The sequence below is a fragment of the Erinaceus europaeus genome, chromosome 9, assembly GCF_950295315.1.
Source record: "Erinaceus europaeus chromosome 9, mEriEur2.1, whole genome shotgun sequence".
Lineage (NCBI taxonomy): Eukaryota > Metazoa > Chordata > Mammalia > Eulipotyphla > Erinaceidae > Erinaceus > Erinaceus europaeus.
The window spans coordinates 68,931,555-68,946,031 of record NC_080170.1 but is presented as its reverse complement, the minus strand read 5'-3'; the positions used below and the strand labels follow the sequence as shown (position 1 = coordinate 68,946,031).

The 14,477-nt window shown below is 51.4% G+C and overlaps 1 long non-coding RNA gene across 1 annotated transcript in view; it reads right to left on the bottom strand.

Moving 5' to 3' along the window:
* Nucleotides 1-394: 394 nt before the first annotated feature.
* The window catches only part of LOC132540437 (uncharacterized), a 269,980-nt gene continuing 255,897 nt past the window's right edge, over nt 395-14,477 (bottom strand). Inside the window, exons 2-4 of the long non-coding RNA XR_009551623.1 lie at nt 1,934-2,017; nt 656-719; nt 395-475 (exon numbers count right to left, since the gene is read on the bottom strand). This is a non-coding gene — a long non-coding RNA (uncharacterized LOC132540437). The remainder of the gene's footprint in view (nt 476-655; nt 720-1,933; nt 2,018-14,477) is intronic.

Sequence of the window (14,477 nt, the reverse complement as noted above, 5' to 3'; positions counted from 1 at the left end):
CAACTCTGTCCCCAAAGAGGTGGGTGTGGGCAAGGGCTGAGATTCACACATCCCCTTCCAAAGTTCTCAGACATGGACACATCCCTGGTGCCTGCTCTGTGAGGAACACCCGTGTGTGATCTGGTCTTCATCCTCTCTGGTCTTGTCCAAGGTATTGATGAGAACACAGAGTGAGTAGACCTGCCCAAGGTCACACATACCCTAGACTGGACCTGCACTCCTCACTCTGCAGTGCTGCCTGGTATAGGCCTTGCTGGTTTAAAACACAATGTGCTTGTCAGTTTTAATCAAATAGAGATGGGAATGAAAACTGAAATGAAAAATAGATACCTTCCTGAGAAAACTGTGCAGTCTTCACTTGGCCCATGCTGGCTTCTCCGTGAGCTAATGGGCACCCAGGTGTCCGTGAGTCCAGATATGTGGTGTGGGCTTTCTTCCTCCTGCTGCTGCTGCCTCCCTGCTCCCTATTCTCAACCTGGGTTAAGGAAGGTCATTGGCATGTGTACTCAATCAGGCTCTGTCCTGTGGGTGGGGGGGTTGCACTCCACACCTCTCAGGGCACACACTAACTCTGTGTGGAGCCTCCCAGGTGGGTGCTGGGATGCCTGCATTCAAGCCAGAGGGAAGGGACCTGGGGACAGCTCACTGCACTCACCTGGGTTGTGTTCGCCAGACTAAACTTGTGCCTTTCCCTTTCTGTCTCTGGCCAGGAGCCTCACCTACAAGTGCACAGGTGGTCCCCCAGTCTGTACTGCTCTGAATGGGGCTATGCTTAGGATCTCTGAGTTCCTCTGAGAGCAGTGTTCCCCACTGTGCTGCAACCCTGAGTGGAGCTTGGAAAGCGTTTTCTTGCGCATGTAAATTGGAATGAGTTTACACCTTTAAGTTCAGAGATAATAATGATCAGGGAATGCAGTAGGTACCTTGGTGTTGGCATTCCAGTTCCTCCTTTACTACTTCTGTAAAATGTCTGTGCTGTAGGTTGGCTGGATGGATGGATGCTGGTGATCCCAGATCAGTGGGGAGGCTTCTCTCATCCCCAGTGGCGCTGCCTCACTAGCCTTTCTCACAATGGATTAAGGAAGGTCAAAGGAATGTCTACCAGATGACAACTGTTAACCCCCTTGCTTTTCTTCCCAAAGCTGTCCCAGGGGATGCACATTGTGGGCATATTGGACCAATACCAGGGTAGCAGCCAGACTCAGAAAGGGTGGGCACCTATATTGGGTACAGCCTTAGGCTCCCTCCCACATAAAGAAGGCAGGGAGAAGAGGCCAGGAGCTTCCTCACTGCACTCACTCCTCAGGTGCTCCCTGACTCAACCTCCTCCCTCTCAGGGCCTCCAGGAGCAGGCAGGGTGTTTGGGGCCTCTTCAGTTACTCAGAGGGGTGCAGGGGCTGAACCCCTACAGAATATGGAATCAGTGACAGTTCTTGCTCTGTGTGGGAATCTCTTTGGGTCCCTCCTTTGTGTGGAGGGTTCACACTACCATAGTCGGGTGTCCATTTCTCTCTCCAGGTCTCTGTCGCATGTTGTTATATGCTCCTCTTGATTATGCTCCACTGCCTGCGCTTCTAGGAGACCCTGCTTTAGATACCACTCTTTCACTGACACATGTCCTAAATCCTATGATACCCCTGCCTCAGGCCTGCTTGTGTGGCTGCAGGTTCCTGGTGCAGGGAAATCTCACCGCATCAACAGGAAGGATTATTTCAGTGTGGTAGCATAATGGACACATGGAACTGGGACAGTGGAAGTGTGTCACTAGTGATATTAGGAAGAAACATTAGCAAACATAAATGAGATTTGAATTCTTTCATAACTGTCATCCATCTTCAAATAAATATTTCTCTTAATATGTGAAGGAAAAAGACATCTACAGATCATCATCCTAGCACCTTTAATGTTAGAGATTGAACTTGGAAGCACTTACTTTTTCCTCTCCAGCCTCAGCCAAGTCTTAACCTCCTGGGCAGTAGTTGCCATATTCCCTCATATGTAAGAGAAAGAGAGTCACCTGCATAGGACAGTCTTCATATTAGAGCTAGGAAATGACATGAAACCATTCATTAAATTATGGGAATGAATTTGCAAGTGCAGAGGGTTTTCCCATGTTCTCAAATTAATACAGTGGCTTCTTTAACTCTCTAGAAAGCCTTTACCATTTACATTTTGACCAACTCTGTTGTTCTTAGTTCCAGAAAGTGAACGACTTTGTTTTTAGTCTCTTCATCGCAGTGTCTGTCTTTCTGTCCTCTCTCTGTTTCCATGAGGCAGGCACTCCTTGTCTATTCATCAGGTGTTACACCAGGACCAGATGATTCCTTGGCTCTGAGGAATGGCTGCTGTGTGTTCTGACAGGGAGAGATGGGGGTGGCCATGTTGTGGAGTAGGAGGAGACAGAGAGTGAGAGGGTGACTGCAGCTGAGCAGAGAAGACAACTCAGGAGTCTGTGTGAAGGCCATACTCACTGAAAACAAACTTGATCAGAGCTAAGGACCACTTTTCTGGCTATTTCCAGAAATCTCTATGTGAGTTGAGTTAATAAATTAGAAAAATCATGAGGTGCAATAGTTAGGTACCTTCCTGTTGGCATTGTCCAATCTTCATTTCTTTCTGATGCCCTGGCTGTGGTCAAGCACATCTGAAAGCTGTTGACACCAAAGCTGTGGGGAAGCCTCTCTCACCCCTGCAGTTGCTACCTTACTGTTATGTTTGTCACCTGGGATAGAAGACATTCATAGGTGTGTTTACAATATCAGGCTTGATAATCACATGAGGTTCTTTCCCTAGAAGCAGCACCATGGGCTGAGTACTGTGCACACTATTGGTTGGATCCCTGGTGGCACACCACACTCAGCACTGTGCCCACAGCTCATACTCTGGTGTTCCTATTGGGTGCAGCTCTAAGCTTCCTCCCACATGATGAAGGTAGACTGCAGGGACCTGGGGGCTCCTCACTGCACTTGCTCCTCAGCTGCTCCTTGTCTGCACCTCCCTGCACACAGCCCCTCCAGGAGAAGGCAGGGTGTACAGAGCCTCTTTATTCACTCAGGGGGGAGCAGGGGCTGAACCCCACAGCACCCAGGTTTTCACCTTGCAGTGCCAGCTCTTTCTCTGTTGGAGAAGGTTCTCTGGTCCTCTGTTAGTAGGAAGAACTCACTCTATCAGAGTTGGGGATTCACTTCTCTCTTCCGGTCTCTTTCCAAGCTGGTATCTGCTCCTGTGGCCTGCTTTCCACTGCCTATTGTCCTAGTGACCCTCCTTCCAATGCCACTGACCCCGCTGTCAGCTGGCCTAAAGCTCATTTTCCTATTGTCCTGCCTGCTGGTACTGCCAGAGGCCCTGGGTTTGTCACCAGTGATATTAGGAAGGAAATAGTAGAAAACACGAATGAAATTTGAATTCCTAAGTTCCTTCCACACATTTTCAAAGATGTATAATTTGTCTTATGTATGAGGGAGAAAAATCTGCCCAGGCCACTGCTCTGGCACATGTGATGTCAAGGATTGAATTTGGGAGCACTTCCTGTTTTCTTCAACTCCATGCAGGACTCCACTTCCTGGCCTCCAGTTTCCATATGCTGTCATTTATAAGAAAAAAAGAGTAACCTGCATATCACAATCCTGCCAGAGCTATGAAATGACATAAAGCTGTGTATTTAACTCAATGTGTGAAAGAAGAAGTGTAAATCCAGAGGAGTTTCTCATGCTCTCAGATGAATGTAGACCCTTTCTTCACCAGCTAGGAAGGCTTAACTGTCTACACTGGTGTGTTGGACAGCCTGAAGGTGTACAACCTGCTCCTAGTTTATTCATCCCTTTCTGGCATTAGGTCATCTCTCTTTCTCTCTGTCTCTGTCTCTCTGTCTCTCTTTCTCTCAGAGGCAGGCCCTCTTTACTCTTCCTAGGATAAGACCCCAGCTTCATAGGAGTCCTTGTCTCTTAGGAAGGCTTGGATGTATGCTCGCTGATATGCAGATAGGTTGTTGGCTGTGTTGTGAAGGAGAAGGGGTAGAGTGGGTAACTGGACCTTAGTAAAGATGATAATTCATGGGTTTGTACAGCCTTTTCCTGAATAAATCATGTATCCAACACCCTAGGCATGTTCTGCAGAGGTTGCAGCCCTCCTTGTCTCTGCCCAGAATGCTCACCGGCAAAACTCTCTATGGAGTCACTCAGGCTCTCCAGGCTGTTATAGTAGCTTCCATTAAGGGTGATTTAGCACCTGGCAGTGCAGTGTTTCCCACCGGTATTTAATTTGAGCGGAACTAGGGACCATTGTTGGGGCTAATTTTAAGTGGATCTGTGCTTATGTCAATTTTGTTTAGAGACCAAAAAGATCACAAAATGCCATAGCTACCTTCCTGTTGGAATTGTCCAATTTCCTCTCATGCTGACTTTTTCTTGTGCTGAAGGGAACCAGGATGTTGGTGACCTCACAGCTGTGGGGAGGCCTCTCTCCCACCTGCTGGTGTCTCACTGCATAATCCCCTTCTCAGCTGGGATTGAAGAAAGCCATGGGCATGTTTACCAGATCAGTGCTCATAACCTCTATTTTTTTTCCAATAAATGGTACAACTGGCTGAGGTTGTGAGAACATTGCCTTCTGCCCTGGGTGACTTGTCACACTCAGCAGTGGGCCCACAGCTTATCCTCTGGCCACTATTAGTCTGCATGGCTCAAGGCACCCTCCCACATGATGAAGGCAGAGAGAAGGGGCCTCTTGAGGTCCTCAGAGGGGTGTAGGAGCTGAGCCCTCACAGAATATGTGGCCTTCCTGCACTGCAGGCTCTTTCTCTGTGGGGTAAATTCCACTGCACCCTTTTCAGTGTGAAGAACTCACTCTACCAGAGCCAGGTGTCCACTTCTCTCTCCACATCCCTGTGGCAGCTCCTCTCTGCTCTTCTGGCTTGTCCAACAATGCCTGCTCTCTTGGAAGTCCTACTGACAGGTGCCCTTCAGCCCATGTTACCCTGGCCACTGGCCTGCTGGTGTGTTCACAGACCCAGCAAACTCAATGCAGTCAGCATGCAGAATTATTTTACTGTAGGTACCAGAATCAACCCATCTAGTAGGGAGCAGTAGCAGTGTGTCACTAGGGAAGTTAGGAAGGAAATATTGGAAAAGCATAAAAGAGATTTAAATTCTTTAATAGCTGCTAGACATCTTCAAAGATTTATTACTTGTCTAATGTGATGGAGAGAGACCTACACAGACAATCCCTCTGGCACATGTGGTGTCAAGGATTGAACTTGGGAGCACTTACTTTTTGGTCGAACTCCAGCCAAGGCTCCACCTCCTGGGATGCAGTCCCATATTCTGTAATATATAAGAGAAGAAGAGGAACCTGCACATCACAGCAATCTTATCAGTGTTAGGAAGTGATATAAATGCATTCATTTAACTGAATGTGTAATAAGAGTACAAGGGCAAATACAGAGAGGCTCTTAGTTGAACACATACCCATCCCTTCCTCAATGGGAAGCCTTGACCATCTACATTTTGGGAGAAGTGTGAATGGTGACCAGAAACTGTACATCTTTGCTAGTAGTCTCTTCTTAACTGTGCTTCGTATATCTCATCTCTCTCTATTTATCTCTCTTGCTCTCTCTTTCTCTCTCAATCTCTTATCTCTCTACCAAGGACTCTTGAACTCCCTGTGTAGGTTCCAGGACCAGAGTAGGTCCTGGATCAGAAGAAGAGCTGAGTGAGTGTGTACTAATGGGGAGACTGGAGGATTGCTGTGTTGTGAGAATCAATACCTGAGTTAAAATAAAACTCAAGGTTCTATGTGAAAGCTACTTGTGAGTCAGGATCCACCCTGTCAGCTGCATGCTACCCAGAGAACACCCCTCCTGGACTCTGCCCAGGATGCTCATCAGCCAAGTTCCCTGTAGGAGTTGCCCAGGGTCTCCATGAAAACACTGTGTATCTGTGAGTGTCTCTGGACTTCTGAAACTTGCTCATTAGTGCTAACACACTAAAACTGCTAAGGCAAACTTTGTCTGATCTCTCCACCAGTAATCGCTAAAATCAGTCTGTGTAAGGCTGAACTGTCTGAAAGACAAGACAGGTCACTGAGGAGGAGCAGGGAACTGACCTGCATGTAGGCTCTATTTGTTTGGTTTGTGATTCACACTGTACCTGGGCCTCCTCCCACTCAGAATAGAGGGATCAGAGGAGCATCTCCTAGATACTTACTGAGCAGGTTTACGGAGGGTCTCCTGGTCACTCTAATCTGGTGTGTCCCATGCTGCAGATGATGCTCCTGGGGGTGGGGAGGCAGACTGCCCACAGTCACAGGGTACAACTAGCATCAGCCTTGCACCTTAGTCCCTCCATAGCCCCAACTGCTGGTCACACTGCCCTGCAAGTCCGCTGCTCTACAGGTCACTGTGTTCAAGACCAGATGTTGCACCCTGGTCCACACCCCGGGGGGAAGCTGCTGGTGTCTCTCTCCCTATCTATCTCCTCCTGCCTTCAAAGTTGCTATTCCAGGGAAATATATATAAATAGGACCACCAGGATAGTGGGGGTTGTCACTGTGCAGGCATCAAGCCTGGTGGCAAGAAATTAAAGCGTAACATGCAAGTGGATGCCAAGCCCCTACAGGCTTCTGTTGACTATTATCTGTATTAATACTTTTGTTACATACATGCAACAAAAAATGGAGAGCAGAAAATAAGACTACTACCAGGAGCAATGTGTAGCATTGTTAAGGAACCAAGTCCCAGCAATGACCCGGAAGTACTGAAATAAAAGGTTCATACAATATACTAATAGTAGACAGAATAAAAAAATATGCTTTAACCTAGTAAACTAAATAGATATAGTAATAACTAAGTAAAACAATGAAATAATAACCCCAAATGAAAAAAGTTAAATTGAAAAATAAATTTAAATAAAGAACCAAAATCAAACAATGTTGGTGGCTGTCCCCCTGGTTAGCCACACACATTGCCATATGACAGTGTGTGTGTATCTGAGTTGCAACTCCTGCTCCCCACCTGCAGGGAGAAGCTTCAAAATCTGTGAAACAGGTACAGCAGGTGTCTTTTTCTTCTTATCTAATTCTCTCTCTTCTCTGAGTTTAAGACTATCAGATAAAAATACAATAAAATAAAATCATCCCAAGACATGTAAGCTAAATGTGCAGAGCCGCCAGACCAGTGATGAGGGTGTGGATTTCATAGTCATCACGGCTCCCAGCTCTGGACTTGACTGTGGAAGTGGTCTTTGGAGGGGCTGCAGCACTTGCAGGGAGACCTGCAGATGAAGGGGCAGGAAAGGCGGGGACCCCAGTTGGGGTTGTGTTGGTCTGCCTGGGTCTCCAGTCAGAACTTGAAGCTCTGAGGCCCTTCCTCATAGAGACCCCAGATTTGGACAGGGCAGTGGCAGAGTGACCCTGGGCCACAGTCTCAGGAATGCTCGGATGGGTTAGGCTCAGAGCCTGCATCTTACTTATAATTGAAGCCAAGTCACTGGAGATGCTGGTGCCAGCAGCATAAAGGTTTGAGCGAGCTGCCCCTCCAGACAGGATGGGAACCTTAGGACCTGCTCCCAGGGCACCAGAAGTGGTGACTCCAGATGGAGCAGTGGAAGTTTTCCTTCTGGCAGACCTGGCTGATCTGTGATCCATCCCACCCAGGGCCCAAGATGTGGACAGGGCAGTGGGTAAAGGACCCTGGGCCACAGTCAGCCCCGTGTTGGAGTCACTCAAGCTCAGAACCTGTAGCCTACTGATAAGGAAATTCAAGTCACTGGTGACTCTGGTGCCAGAGTCCGGAAGGCTTGAGTGAGCTGCCCCTCCAGACAGATTGAGAACATTCAAGGGACCTGCTCCCAGAGCACCAGGAGGAGTGACTCTAGATGGTTTAGTGGCAGATTTCCTTTTCCTGTCCTCCCTGCAGGCCCTGTGTTCTTTCCCATGCAGGGCCCCAGAGGAGGACAGGGCTCTGGCTGAGTTACCATGGGCCACAGTCCCTGCAATGCTGGCAAGATTTAGGCTCAGAGCATGCAGCTTCCTTATAGCTGGCTTTATGTCTCTGGTGGCTCTGTTGCCAGCACCAGGAATGCTTGTGTGAGCTCTGCCTCCAGACAGGTTGACGCTAATAGAGGGACCTGCTCCCAGACCACCAGAATGAGTGACTCCAGATGGTGCAGTGGTAGATTTCCTGTTCTTGACTGTTCTGTGCACTCTGTGGTCTTTCCCACCCTGGTTCCCAGAGGAGGACAGATCAGTAGTCATTGAACCCTGGGCCACAGTCCCCAGAATGCTGGCATGGGTAAGGCTCAGAGTCTGCAACTTACTGTTAGGTGACTCCATGTCACTGGTGTCTGTGGTGCCAGCACCGGGCATGCCGACTTCTGATGGTGCAGTGGTGGACTTTCTTTTTCTGTGATACCTGCAGGCCCTGTGTTCTTTCCCACCCAGGGATCCAGAGGAGGACAGGGCAGTGGTTGAGTTACCCTGGCCCACACTCCCCATGTTGGTTGAGTCCCCCAGGCTCAGTGTCTGCTGCATGGTGATAGCACCCACTCTCCTGTCTCCAGCATTGTGTAGGCTGCTATCTCTTTTCCCTGCAGAAGTGGTGGGAATGCCTGAGGGGGCTGCAGCCTGCACAACAGCAGATGTGGGCTGGCTGTTGGTTTTGGCCCCCACGGTGGGCAATGTAGTGCAGGAGCCCCAATTACCTGGGGTCACCATGGAGGAGGGCCCCCCGTCTGCTCTTGTGCTGGAGGGTGCTCCACTGGAGGGACCACTGGCAGAGGTAGGGGTCCTGGAATCCTTTCCTGAGTGGCCCCCAGAGTGCACCTGCAGAGGGGATGAATGGACTGTGCCCTGGCTTCCCTGTGTGCTGGAAGGATCTTGCTTTGGGACCTGAGGGGTGCTCATGGCAGTGCCCCCATCACCCCTGTTGCGGTTGCTGTTGCTGGGGTTAGCTCTGGACACTGGTGGGAGCAGTCCCTCCTATGGCCTTGGGCCAGCCAGGGTAGACCTCTGCCATGTAGATGACAAATCTAGGGACAGTACTCCTGGCTGTGGGGGTCTGCTGCATCTGTGTTGGGTCAGTCTCAGAGCTGGGGCCTTTGGAGTCCATTGCACCCAGGGCCCCAGAGGAGGACAAGGCAGTGGCTGAGGGACCCTGGGTCACAGTTCCCTGTTTGGAAAGATCATGGCTCAGAGTGCCTGTGTGAGTCCCTCCACTGGACAGGGTGGTGATACCTGTTGCCCTTGCATAAGTGGCAGTGCCAGCATTGCTATCAACCTGGGCAGTTGTAGATGGGGGCTGGCTGCTGGTTTGGGCCCTCACCATGGGTAGTGTAGAGCAGGAGCTCTGAGTCACTGGGGGTGCAGTGGAGTCATGGGGAGCAAGGCCTGCTGTGGAGGAGGGCACCCCATCTGCTCCTGTGCTGGAGTGTGCTCCACTGGAGGGACCACTGGCAGAGGTCAGCGTCCTGGCATCCTTCCCTATGTGGCCCCCAGGGAGCACCTGCAGAGGGGATACCTGCACTGTGCCCTGGCTCCCCTGTGTGCTGCAAGGATCTTGGCTTGGGACCTGAGGGTTGCTCTTGGCAGTGCCCCCATCACCCCTGTTGCTGTTGCTGGGGTCAGCTCTGGACACTGCGGTGGGAGCTGTCGTTCCCACAGCCTTGGCCCTGCCAGGGTAGACCTCTGCCATGTATATGACAAATCTAGGGACTGTACTCCTGGCTGTGGAAGTCTGCCGCTACTGTGCTGGGTCAGTCTCAGAGCCAGAGTCGGGGGCTTTGGAGCCCATTGCACCCAGGGCGCCAGAAGAGGACAAGACAGTGGCTGAGGGACCCTGGGAAATAGTCCCCTGCTTGGAGCGAACGTGTCTCAGGTTGTCTGAGTCACTCCTCCCACTGGGCACACTGATGTCTGCTGTCCCTTTGGTGGGGGCTGCAGTGCCAGCATCACCAGCAGCCTGGGCAGCAGCAGAGGGGGAATGGCTCCTCTTCTGGGCTCCCTTCCTAGGAGCTTTGGTTGAGGACCCTTGTGCGCCTGTTGGCGCAGCCCTGCCCACAGTGACCTGCTGGACCCCTGAGCTGTCAGAGGAGGCATGGCTTCTTTTGGAGGCTCTAGTATTAGGTCTTGTGCCTCTGCTCCTCTTCTGCCCAGAGGTCCCAGACATGTCACCCTGTTCCATGATGGGTAATTGGGTAGGGCACACCCCAGAAGGAACCTTGAATTGCTTGGACACTGAGCTGGAGTAGGATCTGAATATTCCAGTGGTAGTATCTCCGCACAGGTGTGTGTGTGTGTGTGTGTGTGTGTGTGTGTGTGCGCGCGCGCGCGCACGCGTGTGTGTGTGTGTGTGTGTGTGTGTGTGTGTGTGTGTTAGGGGCAGGACCCAAATGTGGCCCAGAGAGGCCACCCCCCACCCTGACCCCACCCCTCCCCTCCCCTCCCCTGCCCCTTAGTGTTCCTGTCCACCTGATATAGGTGCTGTTGATTCCAGGACAAGTCCTCAGTTTCTGAATAAAGGACAGGAGGGAGCAGTTCACCATAGAGGGATCAGACCTGGAGAGAGCAATCTCTTGATCAGAGGTCAGCTCAGAATCAGAGATGCCAACTGCTTGACCTGTTGCCAGGAGACCAGTGGAAGCTGTTGGCCAGGGCAGCCCATGTCCAGTGGGGGTGGGGGCCTGGGGGAGGTCATCCCAACAGAGACAGTCTTAGACTACACGGACTGTCTGGGTGCTGGCCTGGGCAGGGACAGGCCCTCTGAAAGAAGCATGTCCCCTCCCCCTGCAGCAACCCCAACCTATAGTGGGTGCTTGAGGGACAGCTTTTTTTACCCCCCCCATCCGAATGTGGACTGTCTTAGTGCCCTGTGATTGGTGGAAAGTGTTTTTCTAATGTTTGCTGAGGTGATGGTGTTCCATTAACTATCCCTTCCCCAACCCATGGTAGGAATGTTCCACTTTCTATTGGGCACATTTGCACATCTGATAGATAGAGGTCCTGTCCCTCAACTAATCCAGTCAGTGGGTCCTCTCTACTCTCCTGCTAAGTTTGTCAAGGGTCTGTGTGAAAACTACTTGTGAGTCAGGATCCACCTCTTTCCCAGGTCATGACTCAAGGCTCCACATCAGGATGGCGGCACCAGTGCAACACAGTCCACAGCTCACAGCAACCACCTGCCCCAGAGCAGCTCCATGGAGGACAGTATCCCACTGAGTATTGAAATCTACTCTCAATAGTATGGTTGTTAATGTGACTCATCTTATGAATAATGTTTCATGTGTGTGCTGCTCCTTATTTGGTTCATCGACAGGGTAATCCATGTAACCCCTTCATGTTATTATGGGTCCCTAATCATCATGCAATTCCCAAGTTGTTCCTTCCCTTTTTAAAGTCACCTTCTGTTAGTGGGAGCAGCTTTCTACCATTGACTTGGTGCTGCTTTGTCTTAGAAGCTCAGCTGGGTTTCTTGTAGAGAGCAAGTCAACAAATGGTGTTGGGGAAATTGGGTTGAAACCTGCAGAAGAAACTGGACCACAACATTCCACTGCGCAGAAAAGAGAACTCCAAATAGGACAAGGGATCTGCAAAAGGGTCACCTAGAACAGCAGGCAGTGGAGCATAATCAAGAGGAGTATAGAACAACTTGCCACAGAGACCTGGAGAGAGAAATGGACACCTGACTTAAATTACACTTTACATGCTTCCTTAGGGGGTACACAGAGAGTACATGATAGGGAAGGGTACAGCTGTTTCTCTTCTGATGTGGGGTCTGTAGAGTCCTCTGCCAAGCGCTGTCCTCCATGGAGCTGCTCTGGGCCAGGTGGTTGCTGTGAGCTGTGGACTGTGTTGCACTTGTGCCGCCATCCTTATGTGGAGCCTTGAGTCATGACCTGGAAAAGAGGTGGATCCTGACTCACAAGTAGCTTTCACACTGACCCTTGAATAACTTAGCAGGAGAGTAGAGAGGACCCACTGACTGGATTAGTTGAGTGACAGTACCCTGTGACTGACTTAGCAGGTGAGTGGACAGGACCAGGTGAATGAGAGGAGGAGGGGTCCTGAGGGTGTTCAGAGGCCTGGGGTGCTGAGTGGAGGATAAGGCCTGAGGGTGTTTAGAGGCCTGGGGTGCTGAGTGGATGGGGCCTGAGGGTGTACAGGAGCTTGGGGTACTGAGAGGAGGAGGGACTCTGAGGGTGTTCTGGGGCCTGGGGTGCTGAGGGGAAGAGGGTGCCTGAGGGTGTTCTTGGGCCTGGGGTGCTGAGAGGAGGAGGGGTCCTGAGGGTGTTCTGGGTCTTGGGGTGCTGAGAGGAGGAGGGGGCCTGAGCATGTTCAGGGGGCTGGGTGCTGAGGTGGAGGGTGCCTGAGTGTGTTCAGGGTCCTGGGGTGCTGAGGGGAGGAGGGGTCTGAGGGTATTCAGGGGCCTGGGGATGCTCCATGGGTGCTCAGGCACAGTGCTCATCTGGGGCATTCCTCAGGATGCTCCTTGGGGTTCTCTGCCTGGGAGCTGCTGGTGTGCTCTGCCCTGCTTTGCCCCTCCCCTGCCCGCCCCTCAGCACCCCTCACCGCCCCCACTGGCACACCTATGCATGTGCTACCCCACAATCGGCCAGTGTGGCTGCTGGGAGCACAGCCACAGGATGGAAGGCACGGGCTCAGGGCCTGCTGGCTCTGGCCCTTCTGGTACTGCTGGCCGCAGTGTGCACACAGAGGTGCTTATCCTGTAAGCCTGGCAGGGGGGCGCGGGGCTGCCCTGGGAGAAACTGCACACCAGCAGCTGGGGGGACCCCGAGAATGGCTGCACCCATAGGGCCAGGACCCCACCGTCTGCACCCCAGACCGGGTGGGGGCCCCGGAACTGCTCCCTCCAGTGGGGGGACCGCCAAACTGCCCCTCCATCAGGCTGGGACCCGAGATCTGCCCCCTCCAGTGGGCTGGGATCCTGGTGGAGGAGATGGGGGCTGCAAGTAGATGCTGCGCTGTGCTGGGCCCTCAGGGATGCCACCCACACTCAGGCCTGTGGTCACTGCTGCACCACAGGACCCCCCTTTCTTCTTCTAGCGTTTGCCCTTCTTCGTAGCCAGTCAGCAGCTTCAGGTTGAGCCTGATGTACAGTTTCGAGACCTCCTATGAATCTGAAGAAGTGGCAGTCGTTGACTATGTGGGTCATAGTCTGTCTGTAGCCACAGGGGCAGTTCGGGTCGTCTCTGGCTCCCCAGCGGTGGAACATAGCGGCCCACCAGCCATGGCCTGTTCGATAGCGATTGAGGAGGGCCCAATCATAATGTGCTAGGTCAAAGCCGGGTTGATGCTTGCAGGGGTCTGTGATGAGGTGTTTGTTCTTTACCTCAGCTGACTGCCAACTCTGTTTCCAACAGTCTGGAACAGAAAAGTTCATTGTAGGCGTAGGGAACCAGATTGGGTGACGAGACATCAAGCGTTGGACAGGGTGGGCGAAGATATCTGCGTATATTTGCAGGTCCGGTCCAGCGTAGATGTGGGAAATGAACTTAGATGATGCCGCATCCCGACGAATATCTGGTGGGGCGATGTTGCTAAGAACTGGCAGCCATGGAACCGGGGTGGAACGGATGGTTCCAGAAATTATCCTCATGGAGGAATATAATTTGGAATCGACCAAGTGGACATGGGGGCTACGGAACCATACTGGGGCACAGTATTCTGCAGTGGAATAGCATAATGCCAGAGATGATGATCATAGTGTGGAAGCGCTCACGCCCCATGAGGAGCTGGCCAGTCTTTCAATGATGTTATTACTCGCGCCCACCTTTGCTGCAGTTTTTATGAGATGTTCGTGAAATGACAGAGTGCGATCGAGAGTAACGCCAAGATAGACTGGCTGGGCTTCATGCCAGATTCTCGTATCTCCAAGCTGCACATTAAGCTCACATGAGGTGTAGATGGAAAACAGATGATACCGTTTTTGCAGTGCTAAGGATTAGTCGCCATTTTGTACAGTAATCAGATATCAGAGACATGTCTTTCATGAGTGTTTCCTCGAGGATGTCGAACTTGGATGCCTGAGTTGCACAGCAGATGTCATCGGCGTAGATGAACTTCCTTGAAGAAGTTTCTGGGAGGTCATTGATGTAAATATTAAATAGTGTAGGAGCCAGAACAGAGCCCTGGGGGAGGCCACTTGCAACAAGTCTCCATCTGCTAGGCTTGTCACCCAGATGCATCCGGAATCTTCTGTTTTGGAGGAGAAACGATATAGTGCTGGTAACCCATGGAGGCAGGCATCTTGAGATCTTGACTAGGAGACCACGGTGCCAGACCGTGTCATAGGCTGCTGTGAGATCAACAAAGACAGCACCCGTCTTCAAATTCTTCTGGAATCCATTTTCAATGTAAGTTGAGAGGGCCAGGGCTTGTTCGCAGGTAGATCTTCCTGGGCGGAAACCAGCTTGGGCGGGTGATAGGAATTTCTCTGTAAGAGGAGAAATACGTGAAAGAAGCAGCCT